Source organism: Pseudopipra pipra, chromosome 3 (genome assembly GCF_036250125.1).
Source record: "Pseudopipra pipra isolate bDixPip1 chromosome 3, bDixPip1.hap1, whole genome shotgun sequence".
Taxonomy (NCBI): Eukaryota; Metazoa; Chordata; class Aves; order Passeriformes; family Pipridae; genus Pseudopipra; species Pseudopipra pipra.
In genome coordinates, this window is record NC_087551.1 from 15,245,276 (window position 1) to 15,261,176 (window position 15,901).

The following is a 15,901-nucleotide window of genomic DNA, read 5'->3' on the forward strand; positions in this document are numbered from 1 at the left end:
CTGGATGCAATCACAGCTGATTACTTTGTTTCCAAAATGTGGCAAAAGTTCAAAGAACAGTCCTGAGTTTTAACCTCTGGAGTTGTCCTTTCACTTGTTTTTGCAACCAGATTTTCAGATTCTCAGGAAGTTCCTGAAGCTTTGTTATATATAAGTTTATAAATATGTATATATAAAAATTATTTATATGAAAATATATAAATATTTATTTATTTATTTTACCCCATAATAAAAAAGCAAAGTATCTGCTAAGAAGAGGGTGCATGAGCCACAAAAGATTACACATATCCAGGCTTTTGCTAGCTGACACCATGAATTCTTGCCATACAGGAGACCAAGCCAGTGCCTCACACTCTGCCATGTTGACCCACCCAGGAAGAAATCCAGCAGCCCTCAAGGTGGCTAATCAATAACATTCCTGTATTTGATGCTCTAGTTCCCATCTGCTGGGCAGCCATGCCCCCAGCTCTTCCCTTGGGCCAAACACTTTCACCATCCCTTTCTGAAGATACAGACGACATGTTTCTGGGAGCAAATAATAGCACTCAGGCCAGATACAGGTGAGCCAGACCGCCAGTTACCACTTCTGAGATGGGAAGAAAGGGAAATTTTCTCTGCTGATGCAACTAGTTCAGCTCCACTGAGCTCATTAGAAGGATTTGTGTTTGTATCAGCTGCACATCTGTCTCCCAGCTTCCTTTGCTTACTCCTTCCATGGATGAGGGAGTCTGAAAAAGAGTCCAGAAATGTCACTCTGGGAGACTGTTTTGATGCAAGGACAAGCAGGTCAGAGTTACTTACATGTGACAAATCAGGCATAACGTCAACACTATCGACGTGCATCGGGCCTGCTTTCAGCCCCCAGCGCAGCAGAGGATGACAACATCACAGTACCACCACAGCCTCACCGGGACCAGCACCACTCTGAGTGGGACTGTGAAACGACAGGCTGGCTCACAAAGAAAAATAAGGCTGACCTTGCTGTGAGTTACCCAAGTCTCCTGTCTTCAGGGGATATCAGATGTACAAATCCAAGATGCTGAATTTGACGGCAAATGGAAACTTTGCAGTCGGACTCAGCAGAAATGCAATTTAGTCATGGCTGTAAATTAGCTTAATTTTATTTATCCAGGAAACATCAGGCTGATGCAAGTACCATGATTTTGCCACTTAAAGCCGCTATCTAGTTACCATGGCAGGTACATCTTCCATTATGTTTCTTCTGAATTTTCCTGCTCTCTTTTCCCATGTCTTGTATGATGTTGTGGCAGCTGTCAGCATTTAATGAGTTACACAAAACTGAAAGGGTAAGCTTTTCCCATGAGAATCGAATCAAAGCACAGGATCATTTAGGAACTTTATGAAGAACAAGGGAAGCCAGCAGAACTCCTAAAACACCTCTGTAGCAGTGTTTCATTAAGTTTTATAACTAAAACAAGGCTTCATGCTTTATTGCACCTTAAGAAATGTTGTAGATTTAGGGCAGCTAAATTTTCTTCCTATTTAAGTGACCACACAGCAGCTCCACCCAGTTACCTCCAGGCTCCTCAGGTGAAGACTTCCACCCATGGTCAAAGCTATACTTTTAAGCCAGTCTTTGATGGAGCATGTGCACTGGACAACAGGACTCAGTGGAAGCCTGTTTGGCGGGGCTTCCCCTGTTTTGAAGTTTCTTGGGTTTAATTTAACACAAGAAAGAGTTTGATGGGAAATTCAGCCTGACCAAAGACTGAGAGCAAATCATCCTCTTTGGTGTAGGTCAGGTCCTGTGTAGACTCAAACACGCACCCACTGTGACACAGACTGGAAGAGCACCGAGGTGGGAGGGCAGTGAGACTGCCTTTCTTGGTGGCAGACAATGCTAGATTAAAGTATTGTGGAAACTGCAGACTGAGGGCTTGTGTTTCTCATTAGTAGGCAGAACTTCTGGCAAAAGGGCTAAAACTTACCCCAGGGATCCCACTAAGGGCAAACAGATACTCCACAATGTAACATGCTACTCTGTGTTTCTTGCCGCTCTTGCCACCAGCACTTCACTGTTTGCTTCTGTCCCAGTGCTTCTGCCCACTCACACCCCCCCTGGTATCAGGGTGACTGAGCAAATTTAGTGTCAGGCTCCTGCAATGAGCCACAAGGACAAAATAGTACTCTCCCACTGGTGAAACAACAGTGGCAAAATAGCCCCCAACACACGCAGAACAGATAGCAGCAGTAGAGTCCTTTTACGATATTAATTACATTAATTGGGGGATTTTTAGCTTTCTAGCAAGAAGATGAATTTTATCATTATAGGCATTGTCTCTGCTGCAATCATTGCTGACAAAATCCAATCAACAAAAATGTCTGCACAGTGGCCTTTAGTTACTCCTGGGTCCCTGTCTTAAGATGTGGATGCAAATGTACTGTTTGTATTAACTGAAGAAACCCGATCTTTCTGCTCCCAGCAGTATCAAAGAGCTCCCCACACATCCTCTTATTCATATTAATTTATTCCCAGCAGCTAAGCCAAACCTTACTCACATTTATGACAATACAGATTTAAAATCTGTATCAGTCTGATGATATTCAGACATTCATCTCGAAAGCACAATTTAAGCCATGACCACAGAAGCAAGTGCACTTGCTTATCACCACTGTGGTTATTTGTAACACTGTGGTTGCTTGAAAAATACAAGATCCTTTTAAGTAAATGCTTTTGGCATTCTCTAAGATGCGTGTTAATGTAGATAGCACACTTTCAACAACTACAACCATATATTCTCGATAATGACTGTAACAGTGAAACTGGTTTTCATGTTTTTACTGATGTGATATTTGGTTAGAGCAGTGCAAAGTATGGGACATGGGAAAGAGTAGTTGTTAGATTCTAGAAAAGCTCTTCATTCTGTTTCCATAACACAAGGGAAAGTAATTATTAATGTAATTTGTAAAGATGGCCTTACATTAGTTGTGCCACACAAATGAAACAAGACAAACAGCAACTGAAAGTATTCTCGATATCCATCACACATTTTGTGCAATCTAAGGGATAATTCTGTAGCTGCCAGTTAAAAAAAACCTTAACTACCTCCTGAAGTGGTCCTCAGTAATAGAACCAGAGGAAAGAGTTGGATTTGATTCCATGTGAGAAACGTGAGCAAGGAGAATTACAATAAAATTGATTTTTTTAAAAAATAAACAGCCACTTGGAGGAGATAGAATCAGATTAAGAGTATCATAACACTTAATTGGCACTGGGACTTATAAAAATTTTAATGGTAAGGTTGAGACTTTAAAAGAAGGAGTCAAATTCATCCATGCTGTTCCTCCAGAGGTGCAATGAAGCCACCGAGCTACTTCATGGAAGAAAAGAAGCCTGCTGCCTTTATTTTTCAAGAGTCACATCTTGCAGACTTTGAGCTAGAGGGAACTGTACTTGTCTTTTCAGGACATAAGGCAAGACCTTCAGCTGGCACAAATAAGGCAGCACTGCAACTTCCGTCCATTCAGCTTGGATGTCTGGTGCCCAGCCCACTCAGGCTCAGCATGTGCTTCTAGGTGACACCCTCCTTCCTGATCTGCTTTTGAGGTTGCTTTGATACAGGATTTTTCCTTCCAATAGTTAGTTTGCTCCCCATAACACTGAAGCTGGAGCTCACAAGTTTCCCCAGCAGATGCTGGCTGTAGATTGCAGTGGAGATCCCAGTTGGTGAGGGGTGGCAAGCCTTTAGCACAGATGGTACTGCCAGGCTGGATTGCTGCTGTTTTGTTTTTTTTCCACCAAAACCCTCAAATGACCAGGTGAGGACTAACCAAAACCTACATCTCTTGTAGTGGTGGAATGGAAGAGCGAGCCACTTTAACTTGACGGCATGGGGGAGGAAGGCTGGTGCAAAAACTGCATCCTCATCCTGCATCCAGATGAATCTTTGAAGAGTTGTCCCAGGCCATGTGCAAACAGCTTCCTCATGAGGGGAAATGGAGGGGCAAACACTGATCTTCCTGGTGACCAATGACAGGATCCAAGGGAATGGCATGAAGCTGTGTCGGGGAAGGTTTAGGTTAGATATTAGTCATAGAATCATTAAGGATGGAAAAGACTTCCAAGATCATTGAGTCCAATCTTTCACCAAAGACCCCCGTGCCAACTAAACCATAGCACTAAGTACCTTGCCCACTCATTTCTTGAACACTACTACCAGGGATGGTGATTCCACCATGTCCCCGTGCAGCTTATTCCAATGCTTGACACCCTTTCAGTGAAGAAATTCTTCCTCATGTCCAACCTGAACCTTCCCTGGTTCAGTCTGAGGCCATTTCCTCTCGTCCTGTCCCTGGTTCTCTGGAAAAAGAGTCCAACCCCCACCTAGCCTCCTTTCAGGTAGTTGTAGATAGCAACAAAATCTCCCCTGAGCCTCCTTTTCTCCGGTCTAGGAAAACATTCTTCACACAGAGGGTAAAGGGCACTGGAACAGGCTCCTCAGGGAAGTGGTCACAGAGCCAAGCCTGACAGAGTTCAAGAAGCGTATGGACAACCGCCTCAGGCACATGGTGTGATTTGGGGGCTGTCCTGAAACAGGGCCAGGAGATGGACTCAATGATCCTTGTGGGTCCCTTCTACTCAGGATATTCTATGATTCTGTGGTGACACCGTGTCCACAACCTGTACTTCCAGTGGCTGCAGGGATGGAGCTGACATGGGAACTCCACCTCTCCAGCAGCTGTTTACTGCTACCAGCACAGATAAAACACACAGTAGCAAAGAGGTGAAAAGCAATTTAAGGTTTAGTGATCAGTGAGGCACCAAATGCAGGAAGAGAGAAACAGAATGTCTTAATTGTTGAAAAAAGTAGTGGTAGGGATTGCTTCTGGGGTATTTTTTCAACATCAATTTCCTAGAGAGATAAGGCACAGACACAGGACTGGGATGCTGACAGACAACTCCTGCACTTTACTACCCAGACAGTAAAATTACTGTTGCATTTTCTCCTCTAAATGAGATAAAGTTTGTAAGAAGAGATTACATCTTTTATTAAAGCAACCACCAACATGGGAAGAAAATTATCGATCACTTTGGGTGCACAAGTCCCTTTCCTAGTCATGAAGAGAACTTTAGAATAAGAAGCACATCCATGAATATCGAACAGCTGTATTTGGCAACAGGTCATGCCCAGCCTGAGGTTTCTGCTCAAGGGGCTTGCCTGTCTGCCCTTTGCCATCACTGGAGCTCACAAAATCAGTCCTCAAGTGTCTGCTTTTTAATAACTCACTGCTCTCAGAGGCAATCTTACTACATGTTCTCAATTACTTTTGCAAAGGAAAAGGGACCTTCACGGTTTTAGGGATTCAGGAAAAGACAGCTTTGCTGCAGCTTCTCAATTAGCTGCCCTAAAATAAGAAACAGGATGTGCTAATAATATAACCAAACTTGAATACCAGACCTGGGAATTTTCTGTGTAGATAGCCTGGTTTGATCCTCAGGAGATAGCCACTGGCCCACTTTATGAGTGCAGGCAGCACGTATTGGGAAAGGACACCAGAGGCATTATCAGTGCTCTGTGTTTTACTCACACAGAGAAATATTATTATTGATAATCTCTAAAATGTCTAAAAAGGCACCGTGTCTCATTACTGAGACACTAAACCCAAACATGAAATGGTTCTGATATTCTGCTTGTACAAATATTTCAGAAACTGAGCACCTCATGCTCTTGAGGTGCATAAACTATTCACAGTCATCTGACTAAAACCACATTGCTGATAGAAACTCTTTATCCATTTCTTTGAACTTGTAAAGCTGCAGGAATGTTTTATCAGTGCAAGAGGAGCATGGCTGGACAGGCAGAAGATGTAGCCTCTGTGATCTTTGCTTGGTCACTGTTTACCTGTGTGATGATGAATGTTGACACACTGGCCAAAGATAACCTCATTGAGTGGTTTTCATGGAAAATATTTGAATGTCTGAATATTTTACCTGCCTCTGTGGCATCTACACTGAACAGGGTAATCTGTGCACTGAGACAACCCTATGCTTTTAGCCAAGTACCCAGCACTGACAGGGTTTCATAGCTGAGGATTTAGGGCCATGTACTCAAAGCCTGAAAATGGGCAAGGAGGGAATGTCCAGTCCAAAAGAAGCTTTCTTCTAAATCCTGACTAATGGCAGTTGCCTCACATCTAGTTTGCAGCTCATCTGATGTAATTGGGGATATTCTCACTGTTCCCATAAGCAATCTAATATCTGCTCAGCTCCTGCCTGTACCAAGTCTTGTCACAGTGACTACTGTAGCCCCTGGTGCAGAAGTCCCTCCTTCACTGCCTTACATCTGCAGCCTCCAGTGCTTCATGGGATAATGGAGACAGAAAGTGCTTTTGTTCCAGGTATTGTTCTGGACAGCGCATGCCTGGGGACACGCAGGTATTGTGTGCTGCAGTCCCTGTGGCTCTCAGCACCTTCCATCACCACAGGGCCATGGCAGGAGCAGACACCACGGGGCCACTCTGAGGGACATGAAGGAGCAAAGGAACTTGACCTGCCTCTCACATCTGCAATGCAGATGCTCTTTGCTTGACATGTAGTGAAAAGTGGAACCTCTTTCTCTTGCTGTTGATGTGACTGGCATGAGCAAACACCAGTAGAGCACAGAACAAAATACCAGGAAGGCAGTAGGGGATACCGATAATCACCCCTCGCATGTGATGGAAGCAAACTGTGCCAATCCACACTGCCTGCAAGGACAGGGTTGCCGAGACATCTAGGAAAACATTATCCACTCCATAGCAATAAACAGCATTTTGTTTCACTTTATTTTTAGCTTGGTTCCTCCTCTTCCTCCCCACATATGAACACTTCAGCTCAAGGCAAACATCCAAGAACAATAGCATTTCAAGCCAAGGACTAACCTCACAATCAGAAAACCAGAGCCTAAATATGACAGGCTGCTCTATTTACTAACACAGAGCACACAAAAACAAACCAAACCAAATCAAAATAACCTACTTCGATATTTTTGCTTCATAGAGCAAAGAAAGCAAGTCTCCCTTGCACTCAGCTCTGATATGTGCCATCAGGAATACTCTGAGAAGTCAGATGAAATTTATTTAGAACACTGAAATCCTTGTGTGTACGTTCTTGCTATAAATTTGAACCTCCAATGGGAATGTGATTTGAATTTAAACACTTAAAGCTGTGGCCTTAACAGTAGGCACTTTTGTATATTCATGCTCCTGCCACTGTCCTCAGTCTCCCGTGGTCTTGAATGACGTGTTGTTTTCAGACAATTAGCTTCTTGTCCGCAGAAGAGCAGTTTGGCCCTATCCCTTCCATTGTCTTTTATGTCCGGCAAGGAAAAGGGGGGAGGAGAGAAAAAGAGAGAGACAGATTTCAATCAAAAGCACTACACTGATAAGGGATTAATAATAGCCTACCTTGTGATCAGATGAAACCTGACAATCAGCCTGAATGCCTTATATTTGACTAGCAAAAACAGTTGCTTCCAGGTATTCCATGTAGACTCAACTACCTACATCTCTTGGAGCAGCAGCCGCTCCCAGCAGTGCCTGTTGCTGGTGGGTTTGCACTCTGGCAGACCCTGTGATGGACAACTCATTTTAAGGACAAGAATTGAGTAACATAAGGATGGTGTTTTTAGCAGCCACAATTAATGCTGAAGACACAAACAGATCTTTCCTGAAGGCACCCAACAGAACTGGTGATGAAGAATGAAATAGGCAAAAGCAGGTAGTTTGGTGAGCACGGTGTTCCAGTGTTGTGTATGATAACTGTTCCAGCAGGTTATTAATGCTCAGAGTTTTAAAGGTCAGATATCCCACGACTGTGGAGGAGCCAAGTAGCACCAGATAAAGCAGAGAACAGCCAATATGGGGCGGAGGGGCACTGCAAAGGGAATACGGCAATTTGGGTGCAGGCTTGGAGATGTGTGAAATAGGAAGGAGGTAAAATCTCTGGTACAGTTTGTGTTTCTTGGGGTTCCCAAACTGTCCCCCACCGAAGAAGCCAGCATCTGAAGAAGCACTGCCAATGTGTGAGGAAGGTGCATCTACTATGAGAGCGATGGTCAGAGACTGTGAAGAGAATAAATTGTCATGAATGTTCATGCCATCCATCAGGGCCAATCCACCTATGTCTCTGGAGATGTGTGATTCAGTCAGTGAATTCACCTCATAGCAATCCCATTCCCACTGCTGCAGATGACCAGTACTGTACCCAAAACAGTCAGTCATTCTTTATCCTACTCTTCACAGAAGTAATTCAGCCTTTGAGTTAGTTACAGTCACCATGTTTCTTTTCATTCATATTTTTACAACCATGTGTATATTTGATCTGGGCCACTGCCAGGGAGTGGCCAAAGGGAAGGAATACCTCTTGGGCAACTGAGACCCCTTTGCCAAAATGATGTCCCTTTATGCCCAGGGGAAGGGAGAAAGGGGCACATCCTTATGTCACTTTAGGTTGCCACAATGAAACACATGGAGATGGTGTAGGTATCACAGGTAAATATGGGCTTGTTACATTGAGAAATGAAGCAACCAGCTAACAGCTAGAGGTGACAACAGTTACCTCCTGCTTTTTGCTGGCTCCTCCTCAGCCTCTCACATGGTTTGCTAGGAGGAGTAACTGCTCTTGCCAACACTGTCCCTGTCAGGACACTTGTTGGTGACAAGCCTGTCTGTCATCACTTTCCTCAACTAGAGATAGTTCAGTCCTAAAGTACTCCCTGAAGTTGAAATGAGGTCTTTTCCAGAGAGAGGCCACTTATGGCCTCTCTGTTAAAATCTATGCACAGAAAAGCAGCACCCACTGTATATACACAGAAAGCCTAGTGCATCTACAAGGTATTGCCCATTTCACGTGCACTCCAGGCATGCCAGGCTCACCACACACAAAATAAAGAGGCATTCTTCTTTTAGGAGTCAAGATTTCTAGGAATCTGTCAGATTACCAGGAAAAGTTGGAGGATGTAAGATTATTGGTAGAAGTGATAACCCAAAGCTGGCTGAAAGAGGTTTGACACATCATGAGCTGTATGTCAGGTGCAAATGAACACACAAACCAGATCACACAACCTGAAAATCAGCGCAAGCTCGGAGAGCACTAACAGAGGCACAAACATCCTAAATGTAAGGCCATGCTGTCCCAGGGTCTAGGAATGTTGAGCAGCATGGCCATTAGCACACAGTTTGTTTTCTCTCACCTGTTTTAGTCCCCTCAGCAGCATGAGACACTCTGCATTGATGAAAAATTCCCATTGGTTTCAGTCTTCACCTGTAACCTGTCTAAACACTCCTCTTGGTCACTTCTGTTGCTCTAAGTTTCATAGAATCATATAATCATAGAATAGTTTGGGTTGAAGGAACCTTAGAGATTATTTCATTTAAACCTCCCCTACCTTGGACATATTTCACTAGATCAGGTTTCTCAAAGCCCTATCCAACCTGGCCTTGAACACTTCCAGGTACGAGGCATCCACAACTTTTTGAGGAACATGTTTCCATTGTCTCTCCCAGCCCCTTCAGAGTAGAGAAAGTCCCATCCCCTGCCACTATTTATTCTTGTGAGCTATGATGCAGCCAGGACCCACCTCAGCTGTGCAGGGAAATGCCCATGGATAGGTATGGGTGACACAGTGGTTGACACTTTCACAGCAAGGTTCATGCCTTGGCAGGAGTCATACAGCCAGATTCCCCAGCTCATCCTAGAGTGACACTAATTTTCTGGTTAAACATCTTCACCTCCTACCTCTATGAAATGAAGTAGAAGAACCAATATATTTAATTTTTCAATCAGATTGGAATTGTCAAATACTGAGTCAAACACAATGCAGTGGATTTGAGAGGCTCATGACAATGCCTGAACTGCTGACACGTGTGAGTTTGTCAGACTCTCATTTGCAGTTGTCCCACAGTCAACGAGTAATCCACATATGCAGCATCTTGCCTGAGTGTGTCCAACGGACCCCCCTGACCACTGTGCTTTGAACATTTCATTTTGTGCTGGATAATTTGGCCACATACGACGTCCAAGCGCACACTGCGTTATGGAGGATGATAGTCTATATTTCCTCTAGCTCAGGACATCACGAATGAACACTGGCAATTTCTTAAGGGAAAGCATGGTCACATTTTCCATCCCATATCAGGTGTACACTGCCCTTAGTGGCAGTTCACCTTTGGAACAAGGAAAAATGGTGAAATCCTGGTACCAGAGCTCCAGTCCTTGGACAGCCCGATGGGACCTTTTAAAAATGACATCGCAGATGTTTTACCAAGCTCCTGTTCACCATCTGCTCTGAGTGACACCACCAGTTTTCCTTACGAAAGGTCAAACCCGGCATCAGTGGGAAGACGAATGCCTCTTTCACGTGCCTAGCTACAGCTGTGCTGTGCTTGGTTACGCCGGGATATGCACACAGCGGCCACAACAGGCTGGCTTCTCTTTATGGTAATCAGCCATCTGCCAGAAGGCAGCCCGGCAGAGCCGGCAGCGGGGCAAGCAGAGAGGAGCCAAGGCAGCCTTGTGAAACAGTGGGAAACAAAGGTAGGAGCCCTTGTCTGGCAGGAGGGGGCACAGCTTCATGCCACGCTCTCCACGTTAGCCTTGTCTCTTTGAAGGTGTGTCATCTGCTGGGCTGCTACAGGCATATCTGTCATGGTGGTCTTTCCGTAGGGGAAGGGGAGATGCAGGTTTCCAAGTACCCATTAACCACAGTCTACATTATGGGAGACAATAAATACCTTGTGTGATATAGAATCAATCATTACAAAACAAGGCATAGTCACATCTTCAGATCAAATCACAGTATTTATTCTGACACTCACCTGCCTTCTCACATGAGATGCTTTATCTATCTATCTATCTATCTATCTATCTATCTATCTATCTATCTATCTATCTATCTATCCCCATTTCATAGTATGATAGAGTACAGTGGCAGCATGTCCTATTTATTATTAAGGCTACATTCCAACCTCATCTTTAACCATTCACTTCATTTCTTCCTAAGCATTGACAAAACAGTTCCAGTCAGACAGAAATTTTTTATATTTAGCTTCTTCTTAGAAGCATAAGTGGGTTTTCAAAGTTAGCAGCAAAAGTTTTAAAACTTAAAAAAGGCTGAAGAAACATTGCTACATATGCAGAAAAAGTGTGCTCTAAGCAACAGGTTCTGCTCACTGCAGGATATGCAATACAGTTAAGCCATGATATCACAATTTATTATACTTTTTTACAGTTCATATATTTAAAACAAAAGGAACAGAAATATAAAAGCAGCCTGGAGTTACTATTTAGGCATGAACTCCATAAGACTTAGTACAAGGAATTTCCCTTAGTACAAGAGAATTTTGACCAGGAACAGGGCATGGGAGGAGTATCATACAAGTAATCCCCAGGATAACAGTCACTGGATGCTCCTGCAAGAGGCATCATCATCTAGCCCTTGCTGTCCCACCACCTACAAAGAGCTCAGCAGCTTTCACATTGCCTCTCACTTATAACTTCTGTGAAAATTTTCAACAGTCTTTGCAGTTCAGCTGAGAAGTGAACAGGGAATGTGTAGAGGAAGCTCAGGCACCTCGGCACATTTATTAATCTGTCACTGTGAACACACCTCATTTAGAGCTCCTTTCTGAACCCAGCCAGCCAGCAACGGCCAGCACTATGCATTTTCTTCTGCTCTTCAAAAGCACTTTGCTTGACAACAAATTCCCAAATAATTTGTGTATCTTACAGAAGACAAACAAGTGGGCTTCAGGAGAAATGACAGTGAAGATGATCGGATGAAGCCTAAGGAATCTCTAAAGACACCAGTGTGAGGATCCTCACTTACTTCAAAAAGAAGAAAATTAAAGCCTTACAACCTTAGGAAGAAAAAACACTTCATACATACCCTATGTCTTCAGTGGGGACCTTGGGTGGAAGACAGCATAGAATTATATCTGTTATTGTCATTTACTGTTGCACAGTGCCCAGGTTATTTCTCATGAATTGAGGCTGTTTTCACGCAAAGAGGAGACTGCAAGATCCCAAGCCTAAGGATACCTACACAGATGTTTCAAGACATTCCTCTGCTTCTGTGTTTAAGGGTGTTGCTGTAGCCTACCACTTCATGATTTCTCATCCTGATAATCTTTAAGATATTGCAATAGTGTAGCTTTATTTTCTCATTTCATATTTCAGTTTCTAAGGAGCAGAGAGATCAGATCCTTGTGCACAGGATATTTTTTGGCACCTAACCCCCTTCAAGGTAGAGTGGAAGATTAAGGCTGCTATAAGCTGAGTTACCAAGGAAGATCTGTCTAAATAAACTTCAAGAAACAAAGCAAGCCCGACAGAAAACAATGCCCAGTAATGTAGTCAATAATGTTTTAGTCTGTGCATTTTCCCAGCTCTGGAACTGGTTGGGGATTTACTATCTCACTTTGGGAGATGGACTACACAGCTCAAATGAAGCAGTAATGGAGCATTAACAGAATTAGTGCACTGAAAGTGCTTTGTAGGCTGGAGTTAGACATTTTCATCCTGGATGATGGGATCGCTTTCCTACAGTAATTAGTGGAGCAGCTGACATTAACTCCGTAAGTGACCTGTTTGTTGCCACCACTGTGAATCAAAATTAGATTAGCAGCCCCCCTACAGGTGTGGCATGCAGTATGGAGGTTAAAAGCGCACAAAATGCTTTGCTGATTCAAAATGAACCGACCTGCATCAAAAGGATTATGCAGTGTTTGGATCGCCTGCACGCAGTGAGGATTTGGGAGAGATCGTAGAGCCTCGGGGAAGGGAGGCGGTGTCAATACAGCAAACAGTTCTTGCTAAGGATGGGAATATTTATTCCCAATTCATCACGAAATTTACAGTCATCCCAGGTTGCCCATATGTGTTGTGTTCAAAATCAACAGACAAAAACAAATAAAAAAAGATCAGCTTGAATAAATAAAACCCCAGAAACCTCTGATGCAGTAAGGGAGTTGCTGTAAAAATGCATTTTGGGAGAACACTGACATCTCTCACAACTACATTATATGTCTTGCGGTATTTGGTCATTTGAAATGATGACCCCAAAATTCCGTTTTTATTACAAAATATGAGGTTTTAGCCTTTGTGGTTGCAGAACAAAGCTTGAAAATGTGACCCAAATATAGCCAAAGAACTTCTTAAGAACCCAGACAAAATAACAAGAGCTCTAATCTCTTGGAAACAGTCTCATGATTCCTGAGCTACTCTCAAAATGCTGTGGGGGCTTAGCAAAATTTATAACCTTTCACTTTTTTCAACTCTGTTGTCAGGCATAAGCACAGGTAAAAAATTTATAAAGCCCATAAAAATTAGAAAATCAAGTAACATCTTCTGAAGCTGCATCCTTTTATTTTGTTCATGATTCCATCACAACTGAGTCAACTAAAAAAAAAAAAAAAAAGGAAAAATGAACCCAGGAAAACAATATACAATCTTTAAGGCAGGTCAGTGCTCCAGGTCACCTGAGGGCATGAGGACAGGAACAGGTCAGGAGAGGAAAACTTCCCAAAGCAGGGACATTGGTGAGGGCTGAGCACATGGCAGAACTGAAACACAGCCTCAGTATAAGGACACAGCCTCAGTATAAGGACAAAGCCTCTTGTAGCTGGGAAGGAATAAGAGATGGCTATACTGGGAAGCAAACCAACATGAAAAGGAACAACAGAGGGAAACAGGAGTCTAGTTCAGAGAAAATAAACAGAAAATCAAATAGTAGCAAAGTGGGGGGAAAAAAAATAGAAAAAGCATTTCTGACTGAACCAGACAGGGAAATTTTATGTAGCACAGGCTCCTGATTGTATAATTAGAAGAATATAATTAGAATATTAGAATAATAGAGCTTCTGTAAATGCTAAGTGTCTCTGCAGAAGTACACAGATATCAAAATGTGTTTCTCTGAATTCAGATATCTCAGATGGTTTTTGGATAATTTAGGATGTGTAAAAGATGCATTGCCACAGAAAGGAAAAAAATTTCTTAGATTGTCTAGTATCAGGAAAAACTGAACAATAGGCCAGTTATAGACTGACTTAAGCCATGTTAAACTGTGCAGAGCATACCAAGCTGTTCAAGATGCACATATAAACTAACACAGTTATTAAAAATAATGCTCTTCCCCACACACATAACCTTGCACCATAGGATGTAGCAAACAAAAATTTTGAAATATTTCTGTGACCCCATCCCACCTTACAAAACCAAGTTCCTGTCAAAAGACAGACTGTGACCAAAGGTATCCCTCATTCGCTGGACCTGACCTATAATTTAAATGACCATTTAAATTAACCACAAGCACTACTGTTATCAATCTACCTTTAAGTTGAAAGAAGTGCAGCAAACACCTTAGGTCTGAAAGAAAACATCCTGGTAAGGTTTTGCTGCTGACCTGCGGTCAGTGCGTCCTTTTAATTACTCAGAATTCTGTTTAAGCTTCATGCTCAATGCAAAGCAGACAGGCAATTAATTGTTAGTCAAACCTGCCTGCCAGACAATAGATAATATCCCAGCTTTCTCGGTGAAAACAGCTGAAGCACAGCCAGGATTGCTCACAGCAATAGGTACCATATATGGGGACACTGGCTCACCCCACAGCAGTAAGACAGGGATATGTATGCACTGAAAGAGTACTGAATGAGCTGGTTTGTGCTCATTAAGAGTTAACACTGCTGACAACAACAAAAAGGCAAATAGCATTTGGTTTCGTGGCTGTTGGCCACTGTGCAGATTTTGTCACAGGAGCAGTACTCTGCCACTGATTCAGATCAGGGAAGGAGACCTTAAGGTCTCACATTTCAGTAGGTGTTTTATTGGACAAGAGGACAAGCAGGACACTCTAGGGAGTGCTGACTTTAAAAATACTAGCTATCAATATCTTGCAGTGCCCACATTTGCTTGAGTGAAGATTTTAAGGCCCCTTGTAGCTTGCAGACAGTTCACAGAACTATCAGTGATCTGGAAATGCTAACCAAGCTGGATCCCTTCCAATTCTCTCTTTTCTTTTTTTTTTCTTTTCTTTTTTTTTTTTTTTTAAACACATGCAAAACTTTCAACCTTAAGCCTTTAGTCAGTGAGAAGTGGAAGGAAGAGACCAACTCAGTTTCTAGGTAACAGTGCTATTGAAAGCAACCCCAGCACTGGGGTTGACCCATATGGGAACTCTGTTGAGACGAGCAGAAATGAGCAGAGATGAGAAGCTGCTGGTACACGGTGCTGTCACCTGCTGTACTGCTCGGCCTCACAGCCCCTCTTTTGGGCTCAGGTCCTGCTGCTGGTTCATCAACAGGCAGGGTCTGGCTTAGGAGTCTCGAGGAATGGGGTTATTCAGTAGAGGCCAAATGCTAGGCTTGATATTAGTTACAGTTATTCTAGCTATGCTTTTCTATTCTAGCTATGCCTTTCTCCCTGGGCTCTCCTTCATGTAAAGTTTCCCCTGCTCTGTAGGGTGAAAGGCACCACCACCTCAAAAAAAAGGAAGAGAATAAGTGAAGCCATAGTTGACTCTGCACAGCTTTTGACATTTGCTATCTTAGTGCAACTAACTTCAGTGTAAAAATCTTTAAAGATGAGGAAAGACTTTCATACAGTCTCCAGGCAAAAGAATTGCAGAGTACCATGGTTCTGAAATCGTTAAACTCTGTGGTGGCTGGCAACCCTCGAGGAGCTGATCATCATCTGGTAATGGTTCTCCCTGTATTTACAGTGTCAGAAATTACACACTTCCCCAGCATACTTTCTACAAAATGAGTCATGGCTGTAATTGGCACATATACAAGATGTGACTGTAAATAAAAAAAACCTGAAAGCTTAGAAATTCTAAGAAGACCATAAGTCATACTGGTAAGAGGTTCTCCCCTACACATAAAGAAAAAGACATTGAAGTGTGGG

The 15,901-nt window shown here is 43.0% G+C and overlaps 2 long non-coding RNA genes across 2 annotated transcripts; one reads left to right on the plus strand and one right to left on the minus strand.

Moving 5' to 3' along the window:
- Window positions 1-256: 256 nt before the first annotated feature.
- Window positions 257-10,531, minus strand: LOC135412483 (uncharacterized). The gene is made up of 3 exons (XR_010429676.1): window positions 10,168-10,531; window positions 9,582-9,741; window positions 257-728 (listed from the first exon to the last, which is right to left on the minus strand). It is a non-coding gene; the product is annotated as an uncharacterized LOC135412483 (long non-coding RNA).
- On the plus strand, window positions 10,445-12,953 carry LOC135412484 (uncharacterized). The gene is made up of 2 exons (XR_010429677.1): window positions 10,445-10,537; window positions 11,732-12,953. It is a non-coding gene; the product is annotated as an uncharacterized LOC135412484 (long non-coding RNA).
- The last annotated feature ends 2,948 nt before the right edge of the window (window positions 12,954-15,901 follow it).